Consider the following 27,455-nt stretch of genomic DNA (forward strand, 5'->3'; position numbering starts at 1 on the left):
CAGGACTTATTCTTTGTAAGCCTAATACTTATTCTATCGGGGTCTTTTGCCGAACCGATAAGTTACGGGGACGTGAACACACTACCATCGTTTTGGTAGACGGAAACTGAAAAGAAGCCCGTCGTCTATATATATATGTGTGTGTGTGTCTGTCTGTCTGTGTTTGTCCCCCCACCATCTCATGACAACCAACGTTGGTGTGTTTATGTTCCTGTAATCTAGCAATTCGGCAAAAGACCCCGATAGAATAAGTACTAGGCTTACAAAGAATAAGTCCTGGGGTCGATTTTCTCGGCTAAAGGCGGCGCTCCAGCATGGCCGCAGTCAAATGACTAAAACAAATAAACGAAAAAATTGAAATATATATATAAGTGTGGTAAGTCGCTTGCTTCACAACCCCATAATGTTGGTTTCATTCCCATTGAATGGCACCTTGGGCATGTTTTTTTTACTCTTGTCTCTATGTCGACAAAAGCCTGCTGTCACCTGCGCGTCTTTCATTCTATTATTGTCGCTGAGCACCCTGAGAACAAACGTTGCCCATATTCTGGTCTTCTGGAATAATTCTGTGGACAGATGCTACACCAACTCTAAACTCCATGCATATTGCCTCCCCCCTCTCTCTCTCTCTCTCCATACACACACACGCACATGTATATAGAGTGAGATGGTGAGAGAGAGAGGGATAGTTAGGTAGGTAGGTGCCCCAAGTTTTCTTTTGAGGATATCATATATTGTGAAATATTTTAATTTCTAACATCTTAGACGTCTTAAAGCGAAGTAGCCCTTCTGTAGTTCGAGAACCACCACCACCACCACCACCACCACCACCACAAGCAACAACAGCAACAACAATATGAACAACAGTCCCGACATCATCATCTGCATTAGCTCTTGAAACTCCTCTAACAATATCGATTACATCACCGTAAAGAACATCACCGACTGATGATGTTGCATTACAACTACAACCAAAACCTCACCGCCGCCGCTGCTACCACTACAACAATAGTACTTTCAGCATGCTGAAGTAGTACTACCACCACCATCACCACTATGGCTTTGCATCAACATCACCTACCACAAGTATCACTTCTGCCTTCATCATCATCATCGTCGTCACCACAAGCCACCCACACCGCCAACAACATCAAGAACAACAAGAACAACAACACCAGCACCATTCAGATTTAGCTTTTCTTTATTTATAAAAACAGTAAAGAGACACTTTGGCTTTCCTGTCTCTTATCTTCAAATCTCATGCAAGAGAGAGCTTTAAAGAAGGGAGGATTTTTTTTTTCTCAGGAGGAAGGATTAAACAAATACAAGAAACGCTGTGCTGCTTTGATGGAATACCCAGACATCACATAGCTGTGTGGTTAAGAACTTCGCTTTGCAACCATGTGCTTTCGAGTTCGGCCCCACTGCGAGGCGCCTCAGACAAGTATTTTCTACCACAGTCCTGAGTCTGACTGACTTGAGAATGGATTTGGTAAATGTAAACTGTGTGGAATTCTGTCGTATTTTTACATATGTATGCATGTGTGCGTGTGTCTGTGTTTGTGTTTTTCCCATCACAGTTCTTGAGAACCGGTGTTGTTTTGTTTACATCGCAGAAAATTAGCGGAACTTATAGAATAATTGTTTACATTATTTACATTTGACGGATATTTGTCCTCATCTTGTTTGTTGTTAACACAACGTTTCGGCTGATATACTCTCCAGCCTTCATCAGGTGTCTTGGGGAAATTTCGAACCTGGGTTCTCATTCGTAAGGTATTTCCCCGAAACGTTGTGTTAACAACAAACAAGATGAGGACATATATCCGTCAAATGTAAGTAATGTAAATAATGTACATAATTCCTCATCTCTTAAATATAGAACCTAAAGAATAAGTACCAGTCTTTCAAAACTAAGAATCGCGGTCGATTTATTCGAGTGAACCACTGATCTTCAACCATTTTTGATTTTTTTATCTATGTAATCTCAAGTGTAACAGGCCGAAACTGTAATGATGATTGGATGCTTGACTGATGAATAGAAAGCAACGAATGTTCCATCTTGGTTTTCCTCTCCGTCTTTGTGTCGTCCATCTGTCCAAATGTTTTTTGTTGTCGTCCGTTACTTTCTTGTTCCGTTTTCGGGATTTACATACATATATATACATACATATATATATATATATATATATATATATATATATATATATATATATATATATATATATATATATATATATATATATATATATATATATATATATATGTATATATATATATATATATATATATATATATATATATATATATATATATATATATATATATATATATATATATATATATATATGTGTGTGTGTGTGTGTGTGTGTGTGTGTGTATGTATGTGTGTGTGTGTGTGTGTGTGTGTGTGTGTGTAAAACGAAGGGAAATAGGGAGTAAATAAAGTGCCAGTAAACCTTCAAGCACTCCATGTGAATAGAACCTGGCTAGCAAAATTCTCCAGTGAATATTACGGTAATTCGTTATACGTTGTTGCATAGTTGTTGCGACAGATGCAAATGGTGCGATCTGAACTTAATTACTAAACAGCTTCGTTGCATTATTCACAGAGTATATTTGTGTATGTGTAGGTGGGTGCTAACGAGTATGAGGTTAATGTACGTGAAATATGACGGCATTCGCTACCGATATGGTAGGGTATAATGGAATGTAATCAGTTGTTGTATGCAACAGGCAACTGATCGTTTCTTGCAGTGGTGTCATAATTACATAAAAATGCTCATCAGTCGCCCGAAAATACCTTTGCTACGCAATATTCATACGGAAACACACGCATATATATAAGTATATGATAGGCCGCGATATGTATGTAGGAAGGTTTACACACACACACACACACACACACACACACACACAAACAAACACGCACACACATAGATAGATAGATAGATAGATAGATAGATAGATAGATAGATAGATTGACAAACAGACAAACAGTTATTGTTTTAAACTATATATAAGGGTGCGTGCACAAATGATACCTATTTGGTGTATATATATATACACACACAATTTCATATGCGCGCGCACGCACGCGCACACACACACACACACACACACACACACACACACACACACACATATATATATATATATTTATATGTATATATAAAGGAGACCACTAGGTGGACAGTTAATGTGCTAGAAGAAGATCACATGTAATGCGTCTACTAAGACCGAATTGTTCTCAAAATTAATTAACCATAACCACGTTCTCAAAGTTTTATATATATATATATATATAGATAGATAGATAGATAGATAGATAGATGTGCTTATGTATATATACATGTAAACACACACACACACACACACACACGTTCATATGCATGCGAACACCCACACACGGGAAATAACTAATTCCTCGTATTTTTCATAAATACATGTATCTATTCCTACCAACACACAACACACTATAATGGAAATAATTATGTGTGTATGTGTGTGTATACGCGCTCGCATGTGCGTATGGTTTTGTATGTGTGTCTTGTGTGTAGATGTTTGTAGCTTATGTTTTCGCGACTCCACCATCAATCTGTTATGTATATTTACCTATTTTTTAAAAAAGGAAATAGTCAAGCTGGAACTATAACAAGTACATCAATTATGACGGTACCACGCCCTCCAGATCTGTCCACCACATCAGTATCTCACGAGGCAGCTGCAACAATAGCAACTACAAGAGTTTTACAACAACAACTGCTGCTGCTGCTACTACTACTACTACTACTACTACTACTACTACTACTACTACTACTACTACTACTATTACTACTATGTGCAATGGAATCCATATTCCACTAGAATACAAAAACACATCAGTACCAACGGCAAAGGATAAGAGGACGAAGGGGAAGGAAGGAAGGAAGGAAGAAGAAGAAGAAGAAGAAGAAGAAGAAGAAGAAGAAGAAGAAGAAGAAGAAGAAGGTGGTGATGGTGGTGGTGGTAAGGATGATGATTACGATGATGATGATAATGGTGTTGATGATGATGTTTACGATGAAAATATCGTTATAATTTTGCGCATGCGCATTATGTTTGTTTGGTTTTGTTGGTCACATAGTATAGTAGGGTCAGGTGGGCACCGTCTCTAAGGAAAACAGCACCACGAAGCAATTACTCAGCCAGTAAATTGGACACGACATACTGTACTGCTTGGCATTCCCGCCAGAAACTCCAATATGAACATTTGAGAGTGTCTGGATGTCAATCTGAGGACAGTGCAAAAAATTCGGACAGAGTTGGATGAGTCTAATGGTGATTACAAAGTTACGGCAGCTCAGAAATCTCACTCTGATCGTTCTGATAAGAAAAGTGCTCCTGAATTTGTTGGTGAGATTCAGGCCATGATTGACCAGGTCCATCACCAGGGACTTGGGAGTGTGTGATTTTCTTATCAGGCAGGTAGTGCAATAAGACATTCGATATTGTTCATAAGACATTCGGTATTGCCCTCATGCAGAAAACGCCAGTTTTTATCCCAAGCCATCAAGGACAAGAGGAAAGACCACGTAACGAAGCTTTTTAACAAACACAAGTATTCTCTCCAACAGAATATGTTGTGGTTTTTCTCAGACGAGAAACAATTCTGCCAGGATCAGATGCTGAACACATGACAACCATTGTCTTGCTGTGTCCCCTAAACATGTACCAAGAGTGATCAAAATCAAACATCCAGTCAACATCATGGTGTTTGGAGTGAAAACTAGTGATGGCGACGCTATGCCTCCATTCGTCTTCCCACACGACCTCACACTCAACACGGAGGATTATATCAAGTGCCTGGAGGAGGTAGTGCTGCCCTGAGTCAAGAGGGTGGCTGCTGGGAGATCCTATGTCTGGCAACAGAACTCTGCACCATACCACACAAGCAATAAAATCCAGTCGTGGTTGTCAGACAATTTCTGCGATCACATCACCCCTAACATCTGGCCACCTAACTCCCCAAACTGCAACCCCATTCACTATTATGTGTGGGGCGCAGTTGAGTGAGAGACCAACAAAACTCCTTGTAGCACCAAAAATGAACTGAAGGCAAGGATTATGGCAGCATTTACCAACTTAAACAAGGAGAACGTCTAGAAGAGTTGCAGGAGATTCCGATATTATCTGGAGGTCGTGGTTGAAGCCAATGGCGATTTTATTGGATAAATTTGCTGTTTAATATTTCAAGATATTTTCAAGTAATTTTGATAAAAAAATATATCTGTTAAAATGAGATGTTAGTGTTATTTTCATTTTTGCGTAATTTAGATGACAGTTCATTCAACGCACACTGTACACACACACACACACACACACACACACACTCATACACTCACACCTCTCACCCCCACGCATGTATATATATGTATGCGTGTGTGTATGTCTGTATGTATATATGCAGTACACATACACACACTCACATACATAATACATACATACATGTATATATGTGTGTAGGGTGGTAGGTAGGTAGGTAGGAATTAGCTTATGGAACGCACTGCCAAGATAAGGGCGTCCGTATCAATATATGCACCATATATTCACGTACATATATCTACGTGAGTGTGCGCGCGCACACGCGCACGCACGCACACACACGATACAGATCTTCATATTTATTATTATTTTTTTTTTTTCTGTTCTTTGGCAAGGTTTTGCGCACACCGCTCCCTCCGCCAGTTTAAAATGCCAACACATCAAAGACGCTGAAAGTAGCAAAAGAAAACGAAAAAAATGACAGAAAATGGGGAAATTGAGAAATTAACTACAGCAAAAATCATAAATATATACATAAATAATAACATATAAAATAAAACAAACCCCACAATTACACAAAAATATCACAAACTGCATTATCAAGTTGAGAGACCATCCATTCCATATTTTTTGTTTTTGTTCTTTTCGTTGCTTATTTTGCAAAGAGCATCGGTTGATATGAAATTAATTTTAGCAGGAAGTAGTTATAGTGTTTGTAAGGGCAACGAGCGTAAAAAAATTGGTAAGCTGTCTAAATAAGAATATGTTTTCTTACTTGAGATTACTGACATCTTGTTTGGTAAAACGAGTCTATAAGTAATGCGATGTTGCGTAGGAGATAGTGAAGGGCACTTGTTTGGTTAAGTGCTTGGTGGGATTGGCAGATGGCTGGCTGGCTGGCTGGCTGGATGGATGGATGGATGGATGGATTGCAGAGAAGCTGGCTAGCTGCCTGTCCGTCTGCCTGCCTGGTTGACTGTATAAACTTTGTAATAATGCATCTTAAGCTTAATAACGTGGAAACGTTTCGGCCAGTATAAGCCCAGGCCATGTCTAACTTAATAGCACCACCTGGTGAAGTCATTTAGTCATATATGGGGCACCATGGCCCACTGAGTTATTATTGTTGGAGAAATATCCGAGTGTCAGAGGTTGGTCCAGGATTTTTTGAAGAAATTTGTCCAGAGAACTTTTGAATTTTATGGGATCCGTTTCCGTTAAGGATAAGACAAACAAAACAGAAACTATTTCTATATTGTTTCTACCATCGACAAAAGACCTGAAATTTGAGGGGAGGGCCACTCTGGAACTTATTTTATTGACCCCATGAAGGGACGAAAAGCAAAGTCAACCTCGGCAGAATTTGAACTAAGAACGTAAAACCAGAAGCAATGCCGTTAAGCATTTTGCTCGACACGCTAACGGTTCTGCCAGCTAGTCACGATATGAACTCGGATGTTAGTTTTAATGATTCAAATCTTTAATGTAATGGTTTCAGGTTTTGGTAGAAGGTCAGAAGTTTCTTGGGAGACGAAGTTAGACGATTACTTCAACTCCAGTGCTCAGTCGGTATTCATTTCATCGATCCGGAAAGAATAAAGGACAAAGTCGATCTCGGCAGGATTTAGGTTCGGAATATAACGAGCCAGAAGAAATGTTATGGTTTAAACCATGTTAACTATGAAAGTGAATGGCAGACATAAGGAGACAAGTTTGAGTCTTAAAGGAGGTGAAGACATAATTGAATCAAGCTTCAGAGAACTGATTTCAACAAACTCAGCTGGGATTAAGAAGCTGGTTTTGCCATCACGTGATTTCGGGTTCAGTGCCACCAACCGATATCTTGGCAACTGACTTCGACTATAACCTATACTGACCAATGTATTGTGAGTGAATCTGGTTCACGGAAATTCTGTGAAGGCCCGTCATGTGTACGTACGTGTGTGTGTGTATGCGTGCGTGCATGCGTCGCGTTTCTGTATTTGTCGCCCCATCACTTGACAATGGGTCTCGGTTTCTTTTTGCTAGCGGAGCTTAGCGGTTTGGCAAAAAAGCCCGACAGAATAACTACCAGATTTTAAAATAAGTACCGGGGTCGATTTGTTCGACTAAATCCATTCGAGGCACTGCTCCACCATTGCAATGACTGAAACAAATAATAGATAAAAGTAAAAAAGTAAAGAGAGAATTGGACGGAATCAAAGACCGGAATCGTTAACAGAATACAACATGCAAGAGTTTTATTTATTTAGCAACAATAATTGGGAAAATTTCATGAGGATTTATCAATTTTTATGTAAATAAGTAATAAAAGCAGTCGTAAATGTGCATCATAGCCTTAGTTTTGTGTTAGTTTATAGGAGCGAAAAATAAGATGTAAAAGGTTTTAAACGTTTTGGACTGTAGCAATTATATAGGTACCGACACATATATACAGTATATAGATTCATACATAGAAATGCATATACAGATATATGCTTAAATTTAAATTTACACGTGCATGAATGCATGTTCATATAAGCATGTAAGTGTGTAAGGTGATGCAATCAATCTGGAATGTCAAACGTTGTTCGTTCTCCATAGCCTAATTTTTTGATACCATAGCCAATTGCTTAATTGAGGCAATTATTAATAGCTTTCCAATTAAAATGTATCTCTTTATGAACGTCTATTTGATCTCCTCTCATCACCATCCCATCTTTATATATGCGTAGATATGAAGCATCTGACAGAAAGCACTCTTAATTATCACCGCGTTTACATCGTGCACACTGCTGGCAAATTTACGAGTCTGTTCAAAAAGAAACCCGTCTTTTTGACAAATTTAACAAATATATTATTGAAATTAATGCATAATCAGATTTGTCACCTTCAAAATAATACTCTCCACTTTTGATCCACTCTTGATAAGCTATCTTCAACTGTTTTGAAGTTTGGGGTTGAGTCCAGGAACGGGTTTTCAGGGACATTACAGCTTTTGAAAATAAATTTCTTCGAGCACTTCTGTCGTCTTCCTTCCACCCTGAAAGACAGTGATTAGTCAATAAATTTCACAGGTTTTACCCCTTCGCAGGAACCAAATCTGGTGAGTAGGGCAGCTGGATCATGGTTCTCCTCTCGCATTTTGCGAAAACTCACGGATGAGGAGTTGACGCTAGGGTAGCTGCATTATTGCAGAGTTACTTGAATGTTTTGTTTGTGGCAAAGAAAACTTATCCTCACCACTACCAACAAACAAAGGCCTCTTGTACATGCAGTTAAAACACTTTATTAATCGACTCATCATCTGGATCAAACTGAGAGCAAACGACAAATTTGCAATCACAAGAGACGACCATCATCAGCTTCGTATTTGGGCGATTCCGATGAGCTTATTTATCTACCTTTTTATATACTTTTTAACTTATTCATTGGTGCAGCGTCGATGATGCAACACAATACAGTTGGTATATTTTTGTCTCAATATCATAGCCGTAGATCCCTACTCCGCGTCTTGCTAAAAGGCTTTTCAAAAACTTTTACCAGCATTACTCCAGACTGACAGTGACTTAATTCTGGAAGAATGTTTGCCTCTCAAACCCTCTTTCATGGGGCCGAAGAGATGATAGTTCAGTGACGATAATAGTCCATTGACGAGGAAGTGAAAACTGTAGTGAATAAGTGGCTCAAAGAACAGTCAACAGAATTTTACAGGGCAGGGATACAAGCTCTCATTCGAAGGTGGAACATTGCTATTGAGAGAAACGGTGACTATGTTGAGAATTAGGGTTATGATTCAGAGGTCCAGCCTAATTTTGATGTATGATACATGTTCCCATGCTGGTAATTATACCTGTCCTAATCAAAATGGCATTACTTTTTAACTTACCCTCGTAATTTTGCGTCACTCATTTGTGCTTAAATTACACGAATTTTGTTCTCTCTATGCAATCCGTCTTTATATAGAATATTCTTTTCTTCTCTAGGCACAAGGTCCGAGATTTTGGGGGTGGGGGCCAGTCGATTAGATCGACCTCAGTACGCAATTGGTACTTGATCTATCGACCCAAAAAGGATGAATGGCAAAGCCAACCTCGGCGGAATTTGAACTCAGAGGTAAAGACAAAACGTAAATTACGCAGCATGATTTTTAGAGCGGCCATTCTTCTTCGGAATTCTCAGGTTTAGCCAGGCCACGATATTCTTATACCACAGCATGCATTGACTCAATGTTTTTGTCGTACGTTCTCGCAGAAGGGTGTTCAGATTCGTGATCGTCTTTGGCAGAGGTTCTTGCTCTTTTGAAACGCTAATGCATTCATTAAACTGTATACTGCTGGAAAAAAAAAACTCCCCCAAAGGTCTCTTGCAACATCAGAAATCTTCTTTGCCAAATATTTTCCCAACTTTATACAAAATTTTACGCAAGCGCATTGGCCTGCCAAATCTTTCATTGGTCAACTCAAAACAAATGAACAGATGCACTAAATATACGTCCATTGTAGCACAAATAGATCGATGATTAAAACTGACATGGATTGATGCGGCGTTTATTTGACCGAAGGTCAATATGTTTATACATACATACATACATACATGCACACACGCACACACGCACACAAATACGCGAGTTGTAAGTAGTCCACGGGTTCACATACTTCGACTCAACCATCACGAACAGCGTTTCTCTATTGTCTAAGATCAACAAACTTATTGAATGAGCAACTAAGCTGACAAGCGTCTAAAGGAACAGCAAGCTAACAGCTACCGAGCGAGCCTGAGTCCTCACCATGATGCCTTATGGTTGAGAGATCTGGTACATTTACTTGCGATGAGTGCTGCATCTTCATTGCTTTCTTCTCACCTCTGCAGCTCGAAGTAGATTCTGTAGTCTTCAATAATTAGGATCTGGTACACACTCAGATATCCAGCCTCCTTAACCTAGTGCAACAGCAATAAATCGCCAATAGACCCATTAAAGACCAACTGTATGGTGGTGGACTGACTTTCAGCAAGATATACGAACACAAGCTATCTTCGTTTCAGAAATGTCAGTGATACTAAATCGCTGTACATGAACGCTGAGGGTTTGGAGGACATTGCTGGTGGTCGACGCCGCTGGAAACTAGAAATAGACAAGGGTTTAAGAAGATGGAAATAGAGATTCAGGATTGCTGAATCAACGCCCCCACCCCAAAGAGAAAAAAATGAACAGCACCTGAACAAGGCAGGTAGACAAAGCCTTTAATTACAGTCAATTTCTTTATTAACCATGAGGTCGGGAAAAAGAGGGGACGATACGAAGACAGACAAAATAAACATTAGGGTCAGGGGATCGAATGAGACGAAACGTATGAACAAACAATTAAAATATATACAATTAAATGAGAATGAGTGATTTACAAAAAAATGAAGCGGAGGACGCGGTCGACCCCACAAACCACATACTCATACTGAAGACTTTGCTTTTTCCTTTCTTTGTTCTCGTTTAGACAAGTTCTTTCATTCGCAACATACTTGCTACAGACTTCGCAGTCACTGGCAGCCGGGACTCTCATTCACTGTCACTCACTGTAACGCACTGTCACTCACATACAATCACAACAGATGCTGTTCTACAAGCAAGACCAAAGCAAGACTTTCCAGGAGCAAACCCATGGAGCAGACACGAGGTCTCGAAAGTGTAACGGATGCCTCCAGTCTGTGTGTGTGTGTGTGTCTATCTCTATGTGTGTTTATGTGTTTGTATGTCCGTGTGTCTGTTTCTGTGTATGTGTGTCCATATTCATTAAATGGCGGTTGACCTTATATCACATGACTGCCAACTTTATATAATTCACACGCACGTGTGCGCACGCTCATACGCTTACATTCCAACTTCGGCTTTTATACACATACACACAGACGCAGCCAATGTTCTGTGTGTTTCTTAATTAATCATAATCAGCGGGTTCCGTTACGGGTGTACGCGGAAGTAAATCGACATGTGATTAAATGTGGGTCATGTTTGTCACTTGGGAGGATGTAGGATGGGAAGGATATTTAGGACGGATGAGAATTATAGGTTGACACCAGTTCCTAACCAGAAGCACTTATTGACTCGAAGAGAAGGGGGGGGGAGCAAGGAACATTTTGATGTATATATCTTGTTTAATGTTTATATTTCTTTATTATTTTGTTAGTTTACATTTCCCGTTCATTGGGCTGCGACCATGTTGGGGCAACGCCTTCCAGGGTTTTAATTGATTATATTAACAAAAATAAATATGTACCGAGATCAATTCATTGGACTAAGGATTCTTCAAGGCCGTGCTCCAGCATGGCCGCAGTCTAATGACTGAAAGAAATAAGAATTATCTGAAATAGGATGGCTTCTAACGTATAGACCCGTATCAAAACCTAACATCGAAAAAACCAAACAAAAACAAGTGAAAATAAGTAGACCATCGTCTCGCTAAATCTCTGTATTGTGTGTTGTTACCGATAGCGCTGTTTGTTTACGACATATTCATTCATTTACGGTTACTCGGGGAAAATATTTCATGTGTAAATTAACACAAACTTCTATTGTGTCAGACTTGTATTACAACTATAAAATTAAATTCCTGAAATATCCTAGGTTTCGTGTGCGTCGCGCGCGCGCGCGCGTTTCCTTTTTTATTCATTCATTCATTTTTTTTTTTGTTTTTGTTGTTATTTTTTACATACTTTCATAATGGCTGTGGACTACATTTTATCGTATATTTTGTCTGCAATGCAATATGCATTGTCGGACGTCAAACACACGTGATCCGTCTCCCGCATTCACACAAACTCACACACATGCTAGCTCGCGCACACACTCGTGCATACACGCACGCACACGCACACACACACACAAACACAAACATATTATACATATGAATGGCTCTTACGCACAGGCATATATAAATATATATATATATATATTTATATATGTGTATTTGCGTGTGTGCATGTATGATTATGTATATGTAAGTGTGTAACTGTGAGTGCATACACACACACACACTCACACACGCACACACCCATACATTATATACCTACACATCCCTGTGTATGTGTGCATGTATATGTTTGTGTGTGTGCGTGCGTGTGTCTATATATATATATTTATGTATGCAAAAGTGTAAAAAACTATTAATTTCACAGAAATAATAATAAAGCAAAAAAAGCCATCAGTTGTTGCGTTCTTTTGTTTCGTCTCAGTCCAGGCACAATGGAGGAACACGTATACAACGAAAGACGTTCCAGCCATGGCAATCCCCTCTTATATTCTGAGATAGTTTATTGTATACAAGAGTATCGAATGTGCTCTGCGAATTTTTTTCTCAAGACACTCAGGTGTGTGCGGAGAGTGGTTTAGCTGCTATCTCTAGCAGTAAGTCCGACTGAATAACAGCTCAATCGGTGTTTCGGCGTCGTCGTCGTCGCCGCCACTGCCTTCATCGTCGTTGCTGCAGTTGTTGTTATTTAACCCCAGGTCAGCACTGATAGGTTAGTCCCATGGAGAAAACTATTTTACTTCTAATTCCAGTCTTTACGTGTTTTCTTTTTTCTTTTCTTCTTTTTTAATCTCCTGGCATGGTATTCCTAGAGTTATATTATTCAATGTAACCTTAGACATGTTTCCTAAGAAAGTAGAGCAGGATTTCAAGAAACTTTGGAAAGAGAATCTAGGGAACAGATGCTCGGAGATTTTTTGTTTTTTTTTACTCCCTTTCGTGGATCACAAGTGCGTAAGAACTTCCAAAGATGAAACATCTAAATGAAATAATGAATTTTAATTTTACACATCAGAGACATGCAATACATATTTAATTACCGTTAGGATCTTAAAGATTGTACTATTTAGTTTTTATACCCTTGGGTTCTTTAAAAAATATTTTATCAGTTAGGGGTTTCAAATTTAGATGTTTGCTCAATTTCCCTTGCGGACGAGATGTTTTTTTTTTTTTTTTAATCGTGGACTTAGAGAATTTATCGTTGGTCTACATAGATTTGGAATGATGTGGGAACCGAATATTTTTCTTTCTTTTATAGCTGCAGCTGAAGAACTGCGGCCATGCTGGGGCACCACCGTCAGTTTTGCTACGCTTTCACTACTTGATGCATAACTCCTCCGATATGCAACATTTGGCGGATGAGGGTGTTTGATGTTTCTGCCCTCATCTGTGTTTCCTGCTTTGAGGTGGGTTCAGCCGGAACTCTTGACTGGAGAATATCCAGTTCTGTTTCGAAGACACCTACATCCACCACATAAGGTCTCTCAGGCGTTTTGAGAGGATATTGAAGAGCACTATTTGGTTAAAAGGGAGAAAAAATTTCTCACGAATATTGTCTGATAATTAATGGATTTAGAAAAAAAAAAGTATTGCAAGGAAGCTGGTGATTATTCGGTAAAATGAAATAAGTTTTTGGTGGTGCTGGTGGAGAGGGATAATTCGCACATTTGGAGCAGAACCGTTCTTGGAAGGATAAATAAAAAAGAAAATAATGTATTATTTACCTCAGCCATTAAATCTATAATTTGCAAAAGCACACAGCCTCTCCCACCCCACCCCCACACCTAAACAAGATAAAGCGAAGAAAAACACATAGACCCACATGAAATATAATGATATGATTTCTGTGCCAGTCTCTGTGAGTATACTCACACGCGCGCGTACGCACGCACATGTGTGTGTGTGTATGTGTATACATATGAACGTGTATATTGTGTATGCGCGTGTGTGTGTGTGTGTATATACATATATATGTACATATATAAACAAACACACTTATATATATATATATATATATATATATATATATATATATATATGCATAAGCAAATACTTATATATTGACATGAATTTGCCATACATATATCCTCATCTCTAGATATAATATATTTACACAAATATATACATATTTATGTCTGTATGTGTGTGTGTATATATATATATATATATATATATATATATATATATATATATATATATATATATATATATATATAAATATATATATATATATATATATATGTATATATATATATATATATAGATATATATATATGTATGTATATATGTACATGTGTGTGTATATATACATATATATATATACATATATATATACCTATCTTTATATATATATGTGTATGTATATATATATATATATATATATATATATATATATATATACACACATGTATGTATGTATGTGTGTGTATATAAACATACATACATACATACATACTGTATGCGTGTTTTATATGTTTGCGCGCTCTATTTCCGTTATTAACTTAGAATATTGAAACCATTATGGCCATTACTCTCGTTGGTTGTCTTAAGATGGCATTTCAAAGACTGTAAACTTTAAAATATATATATACATATATATATCTATATGTTTTAACATAAGAAAAAGAAAAACGAAACCCAAAATATATCAACTAAAAAATGCATACGTGAATAAATAAATACGTACAAACATTGTTATATATGTTTATGCCTATATATATGTGTGTGTGTGTATGTGTATGCATATATATATATATATATATATATATATATATATATATATATATGGGTGTGTATATATGTGTGTGTGTATGTATATATATATGTTTATATATAAATGTATGTGTGTGGATGGATGGATGTATTTATATGCGTGCGTGTCTACATAATTATACCTTATAAAACCTTCGCATCCTATATATCATATCTAAATTTGTCTCTCTCTGGCTTTTCTCCTTTCAGAATCGTACGCTGTTATTCGCCATTTATAATTTATTCATCAAGGTAAATGAAACTCCTACTTACTTTCTCTGGCATGTATGGACGTTTGTATGTCCGTTGCTATTATAGTGTGTGTGTGCGCGCGTGTCTGTATGTATGTGTGTGTAGGGATGTGTCCACTTTTTCCTATGTATGTGTGCAAATATAGGCGTGTGTTAGTAACTTTTTTTTTTCCTTTGAGCTTTCTTTTATGCTTTCTCTATTCAATTTAGTCTATTTTTACACAGACCAAATATTATCATTGCTTATTGAGTATCAAATAATTCTGTCTGTCGATTTTCAAAGTATTCCACAAATTGATCAAATCGTACACGAAAGTTCCGCCATATTTCTTCTGTGTTCTTTCCTTGTTACGACATATATAGAAGGGCGCGCGAGCGACGCGCGCACATACAAACGCACATATACACATATGCATATGTGTAGATTGATATGTACGCCTGCATATTCATATATACATAAACACTTGTATACATACATATTATAAATGATATATATATATATATATATATATAGGTATTATAGACCCATTATACGTAGAACCTGAATAAAACAAGATAGCATGCGAGTCTTAAGATATAAACTGCCGACCTAAGCACATCATCGTCCGTATTGCTCCTCGTTCCTTAACCAAGAGCAATAAGAACGATGATCATGTTCCCGCAGGGAATACTAACAGGCTCTCTCTCTCTGACTGATGTTCACTACAAACTTTGAAGTTCCACTGGGTTATCCTGGACATCAATGTTGTTGTCTTGTTGCTACCCGCAACAGTTCCCAGTTCCAGCGCAGATAATTCCAATCTTTCTAACTTCATCTTCCAAGAGTCACACTCAAATACCCCAGACGCCTTACACAAATTTCCACTCGTACCATGGACAGACAGATGGCGCGGATCTCCTACGCAGTCACTTCATCATTGTCATCGTCATCGTCGTCATCATCATCATCATCATCATCATCATCATCATCATCATCATCATCACCATCGGGTCGAATTTGCTTGGATGCACGCAATCCAGATCCTCCGACTATTTTCATCATTCATGTCACGTGATCGTTCCTCCCGGCGACACCCAGTGTTACTTCTTTACCTATCGACACTTGTCTCCGAAAGATGACTCGGCTTGGTGGTCACAGCTTACCTATTTTGGACATCTCGATATCTATGTATACTTTCGTAAGACATATATATATATATATATATATATATATATATATATATGTTTGCGTGTGTGTGTGTGTGTGTGTATGCATGTATATGTCTATACATATCTATACTTTAATTGTGCTCATAAATATATACAAAATTTTCCGGACGGTTATGTATAATAATAAAAAAAAAGAAAATAACTAATTTACTGAATTTTAAACATAGAAAAGATTCTGAGTAGTTACCAAGGTAACCAAAATACTTCCAAGGAGAAGCGAGACGAGGTTTGGAGGATATAAGAGAAATTGGAAACGGGGACAAACGCAAAAAAGGATTTCAATGACATCTTGTGTATTTGCCTCCATTTTCGATTTCTCTCTTTCTCTCTCTCTCTCTCTCACTCTCTTTCTCCCTTTCTCTCTCTCTCTCTCTCTCTCTCTCTCTCTCTCTCTCTCTCTCTCTTTTTATATATATATATACGCGACGTGATTCGTTCAGTTTCCGCCTACCAAATTCACTCACAAAGCTTTTGTCGGGCCGAGGCTACAGTATGACACAATTGTCCAAGGTGCCAAGCAATAGGACTGAACTTGGAACAATGCTGTTGGGAAGCCGACTTCTTACCATAGACCCACGCCTTTTGTTCTTTCTTTTCTTTTTTTATGTATTGTATTTCAAGATTTGTTTACTGAAGTCAGGAAATAAAGTCTGTTTTTGTTTTATTGTTTTTCTCTTAATTAGTGCTAAATTATAGTGTTATTAAATAGTGTGTGTGGGTTAGGACCAATGACATGAATGAACGTGGAAGTGTTGCTATTGGAAACGGGTGGGGGAGGGTGTTGTTATTGTTGTTGTTTAACCGAATGTACTTGTATGCGTGTGAGCGTGCGAGTGTGTGCATGCGTGTGCATGTGTGTGCATGTGTGTGAGTGCGTATGAGTGTATGCATGTATGTGTATATATATATATATATATATATATATATATATATATATATGTACATACATGCACACACTTATACATATATATAAAGATATATATATATATACATACATACAAACATACATAGATGCATATACATATAGATACACATATGTGTGTGTGTGTATGCATATATATATATATACATACGTGCAAACATGCATACATGTATGTACATCTCTTACTCTCTCTCTCTCTCTCTCTATATATATATATCTCTCTCTCTCTTTCTCTTTGTCTCTCTCTCTCTCTCTCTCTCTCTCTCTCTCTCTCTATATATATATATATATATATATATATATATATATATATATATATATACTTGCATAGACTCACACACTTACACACATATATACACACATATACTTACACACACATGTACTCACATGTTTGTGTGTTTATGTATATACATGATTTTTCTCAGTATTACCAATATATCTATGCATCAATATCTCTATCTGTGTCTTCTTTTATGTGCACACACATATATATACACGCACACGCACACACGCACGCGCGCACGCATGTGTATGTGTGTGAAGTCTTGTATATTTTTTACATTAAAAGCTCATTAGCCTCTTGTCAACCACGCCACTCTCTTTCCCACAACCTCTCTCAGTGTTTCCACATACCCGATTTAATTACCCTTAATTACCACTATAATGTTACCACCCAAATTATTCCAGCCAATTTTCTAAAAACAAAAAAAGAAAAAAACGAAAATTAGAAAGACAGGACGAAGGAAAATTACGAAAGCGAAAATTGCAAATGGTAAAATGAACAACAAAAAATTTAAGTAGTGACAACAACAACAATGATAATAATAAAAATTATGATGATGACGACGATACAGATGATGACGATGATGATGATGACGACAACGATGACGATGACATCATGAGAGTTTAGAATGTAAAATAATTGCTTATAGGAGCAGTGAATCTCGAAGCAAACAAAGCCTTCCAATGGGTCTTTAATCCAATATTTTACTATTTATTAGCTGTTTCGAAATTCTCCATTTCTAAAATCGATTAAAATAATAATAATAATAATAATAATAATAACAATAATAATAACAATAATAATAATAATAATAATAATAATAATAACCTGAACACTTAAACAGCCACCCGGTTTAATACCACTACCCCTGGCAACCTTAATGCATTTAACAGGATCAGAGTTTTGGTTTGGGATAACTTCCTCCCTCCTACCCTCCCACTAGTCGCCGAAGATCTCAAATGAGTCATGGGCAATGATTCTCGTTAAAACAGAAAAAAGAAAAAGCCTTGAGTGAGTGCATTGTGAGTGAATTTGGCTGACGGAAACTGTGTGGAACCCCATATATATATATATATATATTTTGTTAGAAAAGACAACAAAAGAAAGAAAGAGACCTCGATATTATGTAAATAGAGGAATTTATCTGTAAAAATATGTGACAATTATTCGGTAGCCATGATAAAACTCCGAGTTTCGGATGCTGGGGCGGAAACCCACGCCGCCATCTCTTCAGTTTTCTGTCTATTGAAAATTCCTATGAAAATGACTGTTAAACAAAGGGAAATTACTGTGTGGATGACCGTTATTAAGACAACAGAGCTATTAGAATGACCGCTGAGTGAAGGGAGAGAGTAAAGGTAAGGGAGTAAAAATGTCCATAGTATTCGCGTAAGCGCACCAATCCGTACATGCGCCTATATGTATTTACTCGTCCACCCTCGCTTGAAACACGCACATGCTCACTCACACATTCGCCAAATATATATATATATATATACACAAACACACACACACATGTGTATATATATGTGTGTGTGTGTGTGTGTGTATATATATATATATATATATATATACATATATATATATTTTAGAAAAAAATAATGTACTCAGAGATCTGGATGGTTGTACATTTACAGATTTTTATTAATGTCATATGTTTTCATAAATCATACATTAGCGCTTTCATCTACTCTAATAGATTCTTCACATGGACATGTGTATGTCCATCTGTGTGGTAAGTAGCTTGCTTACAAACCACATGGCTCCGGGTTCAGTCCCACTTCGTGTCACCTTGGGCGAGTGTCTTCTACTACAGCCTCGGGCCGACCAAACCCTTGTGAGTGGATTTGGTAGACGGAAACTGAAAGAATCCTGTCGTATATATGTATATATATGTGTTTGTGTGTCTGTGTTTGTTCCCCCAACATCGCTTGACAACCGATGCTGGTGTGTTAGCGTCCCCGTAACTTTGCGGTTCGGCAAAACAGACCGATAGAATAAGTACTAGGCTTACAAAGAATAAGTCCTGGGGTCGATTTGCTCGACTAAAGGTGGTGCTCCAGCATGACCACAGTCAAATGACTGAAACAAGTAAAAGATACACACACACACACACACACACACACACACACACACACACACACACACACACACACACACACACAGGGTGGCCGCTGAAAGACTGAATGATATAAAACAAAACTAACTCTTACAAACACATTTTAAAATACTTTTTATTATTTTATTTGGATGGAAACCTTTTAAATTCCAGTTTCAGAATCTTCCGAAGCGATATCCTGGCGATGCCTAGTTGAGCAGAGCGACGACGGGTGGAGGCTGATGAATCCTCTTAAGGACACTCTGCCGTACAGCCTCCACCACTGCGTCCGCGCTCATAGTGCGCTTAGAACCTCCTTCTGGAACATCGCCGACTGATCTAGTTCTTTCAAACCGAGTGATTAGGTTCCGAATCATGTTATCGCAAGGAGATACTTTGACAGTAAAATGTTACCAGTATTTTCTCTGAGTTTGAATAATTGATCTTTCACCGGAATAGAAAAATTCAATGAGTTTTACTCGTTGCTGGACATCATACGTAGCCATTTTATTCTCCAAAGGATGCTCTATAAGATGCAAAAAATAAATAAATAAAAAAAAGATTGAAAATGAACATGTTATGACGTATATAGGTTCGTTGATGCAAACAGGTGGTAAAATAGAACTCAAGATATGAGTGTATATACATTTTTATTATTAATAGCTGAAGTAACAGAGTAACTCAATGGCCAAGAGTTTAGTGCGTTGGTATATGTTTGCTAAGTACCAACCCACGAAACTCACGGCCCTTGAGACCCTCTTTTACTTCTGTTAACTATTAATAAAATATATATATGTACATATATGCATCTGTGTGTATACATATACGTACGCACCCGTCTGCGTGCAGTTTCAGAACGTAAAATAGTGAAAGAAAATTGTATTAAAAATAATGAAAGTAAATTGCAATAGAAAGCGGAAGTGATATTCCATAATTCTATGGAAATAATGCATGTGACATAATCAATGTATGGAGCGTACACAAATTTAATATAAGAAAATTGTACACATATTTTGTATAAGATGGAAACAATCACATCTGCTACGATTTCATCTTTGTTTGACGTAAGCTGCATGTTATCCTGCAAACAAACCTATATGCATCGTACAATGATGTAAATAGTTTAGCGCATTGTTTTAATGAGAGTTCCAGCGACTAAAAAAGAGTACAAGGTGAAATTTGAAACTACATTTTCTAATTGACACCATCCAAGGTTAACCAGTATTGTTATCAACAATATTATTTTTATACCATTCTAAGGTGGCGAGCTAGCAGAATCGTTAGCACGCTGGCAGAGATACTTAGCAGCATTTCGTCTGTCTTTACGTTTTGAGTTCAAATTCCACTAAGTCAACCTTTCCTTTCATCCTTTTGGGCGTCGATAGATTAAGTACCAGTTGCGTACTGCACTCAATGTCCTCGACTAGTGCCCTTCCCCAAAATTTCAGGCATTGTGTCTATAACAGCAAGGATTATTTAGATACCATTCTGTGTAGTATATCTCAAGAGTCCATCCTGGAAAGGTGCCATTGATATATCAGTATTTCTTAATTGGAGACGTTCCTAGTACCTCATTCATTTCTTTGAGACGGGAATGCTGTATTCATCCTCCAAGAACTTTCTCAGAACACAACGTAGAGACAGAAAAGCTGAATAAAGAGACAAAGAAACTAAAGAGAGAGACTAACCACCTTGACTGGTACTTCATTTATCGACCACGACAAGAAAAATCAGAGTTGACACCAGCAAAAGTTGAACTGACAAACGTAGAACAGTCGTATGTGCGTGTGTATAAAGATATAGATATGTGTATATACACCCATACATACATATATATGTGTGTGTGTGTGAGAGAGAGAAGGACAGAGGGTGTGTAAATATATGTGTGAGTATATATATTTATCTAATTCATATATTTATATATATATACATGTATGTATGGGTGGGCGTCTATACAAATATTAATATCCTCAATAATTTATGTGTATGCGTTTATGATTAATTTTGTTACTTATATGTGTGTGAATTTCTGTTCAAGTGTAATCATTTTAGACTTTGTCTGTGTGAGTGTGTGCGCGTATGAGTGTATGTGAGTGTGTGTGTATCATAATTAAATATCCTACTGACTCTCTCTATGTATAAATCTCAACGCCCAACTTCAACTTCGACCTGTGCAAGGTTAAATACAGGGGCATTTTTTTTCCTTTCTATACTCAATCTTATGTGTTGATATATATGTACACACACGCACACGCACACACACACACACACTCACGCACACACACACACACACACACACATGCACACATATATATAGATACATTTACATATAATATATATATATATATATATATATATATATATATATATATATATATATATATATATAACGGTAGACAGACAGAGAGGCTAAGAGAGAGACAGACAGACACATTGAGACTGAGAGAATTATTACCGTTAAGTATATATATACGCATATATACATATACTAACATATTTATATGTGTGTATGTATGTATGTATGTATGTATGTATGTATGTATGTATGATTGTGTGTGCGTATGTATGTATATAGGTCTGCTTGTGTATGTATAAAACATTTTTTCAATCCCCAATATGATTTTCACGTATACCTCTAATGCTTTATTGATATAATATTCTATGTGATCTCTTCTCGTTTTGTTTTATTTTTTATATTCTACTCTTCAAAGTTTAATAAATACCACTTGTTGTTTATTATTATTTTTGTTGTTGTTGCTGTTTCTGTGCTCGTTAATGTGGTTGTTGTTGCTGTTGTTGTTGTTGTTGTTATTGATCCATTGTTTAGCCAAGTGTGATATATTAGTCATGGCTCGTGTGTTTTATTGGGTGTGGAAGGAATAATTCAGACATTATCTGTGTGTTGGCCTTGTATTTTTATTTTATGCCCTTCTCTGTGTGTGTGTGTGTGTGTGTGTGTGTGTGTGTGTGTGTGTGTGTGTATGTGTGTGTGTGTGTGCTTATGGAGGGAGGAGGGAAAAAAAGAATTATTGAAAGAGCGAGAAAGAAAGAATTAGAGAATGCGAGAACACATTTCTGCTTATCGTTTTATGAACATCACGTAGGAAGCAAACTAAAAACTAACTGGTGTGTGTGTGTAGATAGATAGAGATAGATAGATAGATAGATAGATAGATAGATAGATAGATAGATAGATAGATAGATAGATAGATAAATAGATAGATAGATAGATAGATAGATAGATAGATAGATAGATAGATAAATAAATAGATAGATAGATAAATAAATAGATAGATAGATAAATAGATAGATAGATAGATAGATAGATAGATAGATAGATAGACAGACAGACGGCAGGCACATATAAACATACATACATTCATACATACGGACACACATGCATACATACATACATACATACATACATAAACACCACTTAGGGCACCCAGGGGCCAGCTGGTGGTGCTAAACAAGACAAATTAAATCTATTACATTACTTCGACTAATTTTCTTTTTATACATTTTGAATCCATAATTTTCGTTATAAAATATTAACTGTGATATGATTTTCCTCCGATTTGCCTTATATTAACGTAACTGTATGATGAAAAGATAAAACTCAATATTTTCTCATTATTATTATTATTATTATATATATATTTTTTTTTGCTTTCAGTTTTACTATTTCCATCGTTTTGTTTCACACTAAAGAAATAAATAAAAAAAAAGAAGCTTCAAAGAGTTATGTCCCTTGGACACTAAGTACAGTTGCCCTCTCCTTCAGTCTTTAATTTTCCCTGAGAGCAATGGATGTCGAAACGGATGCAGCAGTTATATTTATTTAGGTGTGTTTAGTATGTTTGATGTAGCACCATTGACAAACAATGATGATATCTCATATCAGCAGAAGGAGACATATTTAGTGACGGGTAAAGTGATTTAGTCGATTTAATTGACCGATGTCACTTAACTTACAATCATTTTATGTACACCAGAGGTGGGGATGAAAGACCAAAAATCGATCTACAGAGACACGACTAAATTTCGCTACGTATTTAGTGCTGCTTCTGCTACTCAGCAACGTTTCATAAATAAATGATTACTTCTACAATAAAAGCAACAGCAACACCACCACCACCACCACCACCACCACTACCACCACTACCAACAACAACAACAACAACAACAATAATAATGATAATAATAATAATAATAATAATAATAATAATAATAATAACAATGGTCATGATTTTTTTTTTATCGTTTTTAATAATAGTGCGTTCTGATACAACTCACATATGACGGAGTTACCACCCAGCAGTAACATAACACAGCCTACCCAGTACATATTCAATGCAGGTACCACCCGGTTATCTGACATAAAATGCAACAGGTGCAACGCATAAAAAGCGCAATAGTCAGCGAAACTAGCACAAGTCACCCAGCGCATACTCTAAATAAGCGCCACCCGACGCTAAAATACATCACTATTTATACAGCATATAGGAAATACAATCACTGCCCAATGAAATATGAAAGCGGTTGTTGACATCATAAGATTTTTTCCAAACTGTCGAGCGAACGAGAAATAATTCTTATTTGGAAGTATAGATCTCGAAGCACATAAAGACAGCTTTCACCTTTTCCTTTCCGAGTGGTTTTTACAGCGGTACATCTACATGCGATTATTATTAGCTTCATATGTTTCTAGATCCACTGTTCCAAAACAGAAACGTTTGCTTTATTTGTCATATTCAACTTTGCTTTTTACTCTTCTGGGGGTCGATAAATAAAGTATCGGCCATATAGTGAGATTAATTTCTCTCTTTCTCTCACTGTCTTTATTCTGCTCTCCCCTTTCTCTCTCTCTCTCCCCTCTCTCTCTCTCTCTCTATCTATCTCTCCCCCCTCTCTCTCTCTCTCTCTCTCTCTCTCTCTCTCTCTCTCTCTCTCTCTCTCTCTCTCTCATATATATATATATATATATATATATATATATATATATATACCGTTTAAATTTACAATTTAAATATAGGATAAAATCTTTATAAGAATTTATCAAGTAGTTAGCGTGAAAAACATCATAAGGGAAAAATTTATTAATTATTCCCTATAAATATATTTATTATATTAAGGGCATTACTATACATAAAAGCCTCACGCTAGGAGGGACTCTTAAAGTCAAAAACTACCATAATAGACAATAATAAAGAAATATATACATATTTATACATATACGCATATGTATGCATATAAGTACGGATAGCTGTCTTCTTCAGGGTATGTATGATTTCGTAAGTGACAGACAAAAAGAGAAAGAGAGAGTTGGGGCAGAGACAGAAAGACACAAAGGCGTGAGTGAGCTTGTACGAAAGTATTAGTGTGGGCAGGTAATACACGTAGAAAGAAAGCGTAAATGAGAGAGAGGGGGAGGGGGAGGGGAGGGGGAGAGAGGGGGAGGGAGAGAGAGAGGGGGAGGGAGAGAGAGAAAGATCACAATCAAGTCTTTAACAGTGCGGTGTGAATGGTGTTAAATTAGCACAGTTTTACGGTTAAAAAAACTCAATTCTTACGTAGAAAGAGACAGAGAGTGACACAGCTATATGCGTTTTTCATTTGACATTTTCTTTCCGTCTTTCCTTCCTACCTTCCAAGCTTTGTGTGTATGTGAGTGTGTGTGTGTGTGTGTGTGTGTGTGTGTGTGTGTGTGTGTGTCTAAACTAATATTCCAGTAAGAACATTCTACGCTTTTGATAGCAGAGCTTCCGGACTACGCTAGAGCTGGTTTGAATATTCCCAGGTACGAGACGACACACTTGTACAATAGAAAAAAGTCTCCTACGCACAAGAGGACGCTTAGGTATTCGAATGCCACGCCTGCCTACAGACACGCGAACAATTAATATAATTGTATGTAATTACAGTCACAGAAACACACACACACACACACACACATCTATATGTATTTATATATGTATATGCGTGTGCATATATGTGTGCGTGTATGTGGATATGTGTCTATGTATATGTAAATATATATGTGTGTGTGTGTATGTGCGCATGTGTTTGTTTGTGTGTGTGTGTGTGTGTGTAAGATAGAGGTAAGGTGCATAGCCCAGTGGTTAGGGTGTTGCACTCGCGATCGCGAGATCGCAGTTTCAATTCCTGGACCGGATGGGACTTTGTATTCTTGAGCAAAACACTTCATCGCACGTTGCTGCTCTGCACTTTCACACCTGAAGTGTGGTACACCGTTCACCTGTTCAGGTAACGTTGATTTGATGGAGCGAGGGAGCAAATGTACAGCGCATACATTTGATCATTGTAAACACACCTGGTTATTGTGGAAAACAATGATTGATAAATAATTTATTAATTATTGTTTTCAATGCATAATTATTTTCAAGATGTCTTTCTGCATTTGTATGAAAGTATTGAGTTGATGAATGGATATTGTTTGATCTGAAGACATGCAAAATAATTTACTATACACAAACATACAAAAAAAAAAATATTCTGTGATGTTGGGTGTAAAACAATCGTAATCATACGGATATCAACTTTCTTTATTTTTACGAGGGAGGGGTGACGATGAAGGGAGAGGGCAAAGGGAGAAGGTGGTTAGGAGTGAAGAGAAAAGTAGGAGTAGGAGCAAAAGAGGAGAAGTGGGTAGGAGGAAGTAGGTGTGAGAGGGAGAGAGGAGAGGGGAGGAGGGTTATATGAAGAGGGGTGAAAAGTTGAGCCCATCAGGCGCAAAGGAGCGATGAGAGAAGATTAATCCCTGTTTACTGCGAAAACGGGAGTCCGGTTGGCCTCTGTGCAAGGACAATCCGAACACAGACAGGTGTTGCAAAGAGTGACCGGTAGAGCGGAAATGGCGCGAGACCGGAGTGTCATTGCCGAGTCGGATGCCTCGGAGGTGTTCCGTGAACCGGTCATCCAAGCTTTTAATTGATTTCCCAAGAAACTGCTACCGACCAACAATTTTTGCTCCTTGAATGACATTCGGCTTCTGCTGGTCAGTGAGGCTTGTTCTACAAGCATACGACCTCTAGCTAAATGGAACTGGAACTGCACCAAATTTTTCTTCCATTTCTCTTTGTTCTTCTGAACAAATTCGAAGCTTTTCTTGAATGACATACAGCTAGCAGTCATGCAAAATTCACACTGAAACCGAAAAACAACAAGGGTGAACGTGAAAGCAGAACTAAATTATTTACTGCATGACTCAGCAATCTAATCTAATCACTACCGAAGTCTTATAAATGCTAAGAATTTATTGTAAACCAAGAATTCTATGCAACGTTGCTCATATGCAATCAAGTTTTTCATAAGAATACAAACATGGATTCATGAGTGAACTTTTTAAAGGTAGCTCAAAAGGGAGTTCACTTTAGCTACTTATGCATAAAACCTCATCAAAATATGATGCAGGGAATTGTTTCTGAGGAAAAAATTTAAAAAGTTATATTTCTAATAAATATATATATATATATATATATAATATAATAAGGGTAAAAAATTGAATATTAATTTGATCAACATCAATTTAAACCAGTGGCCTATCATATTGAAAAAATCTGAAGATTCAATCTTTCCTTTGTGGTCAGACCATATGGAATCTACTTCTAGCATATTGGATGTCCACTTAGTAGTCATCCCTCTTATATATATATATATATATATATATATATATATATATATATATATATATATATATATATATATATATATATATATATATATATATATATATATATATGTGTGTGTATGTATATATATATATATATATATATATATATATGAACTCCTCAAGGCGGTGCTCCAGCACTCCTACCTTACTAATCTCTCCTCT

General features: G+C 37.0%; 1 protein-coding gene across 1 annotated transcript in view; it reads left to right on the forward strand.

Annotated features, from left to right (window-relative positions):
• The window catches only part of LOC106871629 (fibroblast growth factor receptor 1), a 410,995-nt gene that overhangs the window by 316,112 nt on the left and 67,428 nt on the right, over window positions 1–27,455 (forward strand). Inside the window, exon 4 of the mRNA XM_089358087.1 lies at window positions 15,048–15,089. The gene's annotated coding sequence lies outside the window, so the exon portion shown is untranslated. The remainder of the gene's footprint in view (window positions 1–15,047; window positions 15,090–27,455) is intronic.

The sequence above is a fragment of the Octopus bimaculoides genome, chromosome 9 (assembly GCF_046866305.1).
Source record: "Octopus bimaculoides isolate indiv1 chromosome 9, ASM4686630v1, whole genome shotgun sequence".
NCBI classification, from domain to species: Eukaryota; Metazoa; Mollusca; class Cephalopoda; order Octopoda; family Octopodidae; genus Octopus; species Octopus bimaculoides.